This window comes from Callospermophilus lateralis, chromosome 3 (genome assembly GCF_048772815.1).
Source record: "Callospermophilus lateralis isolate mCalLat2 chromosome 3, mCalLat2.hap1, whole genome shotgun sequence".
NCBI classification, from domain to species: Eukaryota; Metazoa; Chordata; class Mammalia; order Rodentia; family Sciuridae; genus Callospermophilus; species Callospermophilus lateralis.
In genome coordinates, this window is record NC_135307.1 from 170,861,458 (window position 1) to 170,863,093 (window position 1,636).

Below are 1,636 nucleotides of genomic sequence, written 5' to 3' on the forward strand. Positions count from 1 at the left end.
CTATAAGGCTCATCCACCCCTGCTTTCAGGAGCAGAGTGGTCCCACCTAACATTGTGGCCCATTGTTAGAAGACAATTCTCCATAGTTTTCTCCATGGATTTCTCACATTTCTGCATAATTCATGCCTTCTTGAAAGTGGAGATGCCAAGCAAATGGTCTTGGGAATTAGAAGCGGTGTGGCCTCTGGAGGTGTTTAGAGACATATCTTTTTGGAGACACCCTAGAAAGTAAAGATAAAGCTGCCTCCCCTCCCCCATTTTTTTTCTTCCCCTTTAGGAGATTTGCTTAAATTCCAGAAAACGGATAACCTCTCTTTCCAGTGCTGGAATATATATCAAGAATGCGAGAGGCCCTGGGTTCACTTTCCAGCACTGAAAAAAAATAAAAATTAATTTTCCATATAAGACAGCAATTCCATCTCTGAGAATATATCCAAAACAATCAGAAGCAGGGTCCTGAAGAATCATTTGTACCTCCATATTCATAGCATTATTCCCAATAGCCAAAAGATGGAAACAATCTAAGTTTACAGTAGTTGATGAACAGAGAAGCATAATGTACTCTGTACATACGATGGAATTCAGCCTGAACTAGGAAGGAAATTCTGACGCATGCCACAACGTGGAGGAACATTGAGGACATCATCCTAAGTGAAATAAGCCAGTCACAAAAGGTCATGATTCCACTTACATGAAGTACATAGAATAGTCAAATTTATAGAAACAGATATAGAATTCTGACTTCTAGTGACTCTGTGGAGGAGAAAATGGAAAATCAAATGTTGGGATCAAAAGTTATTGGGTAGATAGTGGCATTCTGGTTATGTTGGAGGGTCCTTGCTCTGAAAAGATATAAGCTGAAGTATCATGATGTCTGCCATTACTTTCTTCAGTAATGGGAGTCAGATTCCTTTTTCTCCGGAAGAGAAATCCATGGTTTGTTGCCTTTGCCAATAACAAAAATGTTGGAGAGCCGAGTGGCAAAGCTGTTGCCATTGGCATCTTTCACATGAAACATGTCAAAAGAGTCAGGATGTCTCTCTCTGTTGGTAATCACACCAATTCTTCCCAAGTTAACACCTCCGGTCACCATACACAGGTTACCAGCGTCAAACTTGATGAAATCAGTAACCTTGCCAGTCTCCAAATCAATCTGAATGGTATCATTCACCTTGATTAGGGGATCAGGGTATCAAATGGTTCGAGCATCATGAGTCACCAGATGAGGGATTCCTTTTGTGCCCACAAATCTCTTTCTCACCTTGCACAACTTGTACTTGGCCTCCTCAGGTGTAATGCGATGAACAGCAAAACGACCCTTGGTGTCTTAGATCAGACAGAAATTCTCTCCAGTCTTATCAATGCTGATGACGTCCATAAAACTGGCGGGGTAGGTTATATAGGTTCAGGCTTTGCCATCAATCTTGATGAAGTGTTGCATGCAAATCTTTTTTACTTCCTCTCCTGTCAGGGCACACTTAAGTCTGTTCCTTAGAAAAATGATGAGAGGAAGACATTCTCTCAGCTTGTGGGGACCAGTGGATGGACGAGAAGCAAACCCACCAGTCAATTTATCCAGCATCCAATGCTTTGGAGCTGCTACCTGCTTCAGATGCTTCTTGGGACCACAAGCCAT

The 1,636-nt window shown here is 41.9% G+C and overlaps 1 pseudogene; it reads right to left on the bottom strand.

Moving 5' to 3' along the window:
* Positions 1 to 889: 889 nt before the first annotated feature.
* Positions 890 to 1,636, bottom strand: LOC143394873 (small ribosomal subunit protein eS4, X isoform-like; annotated as a pseudogene).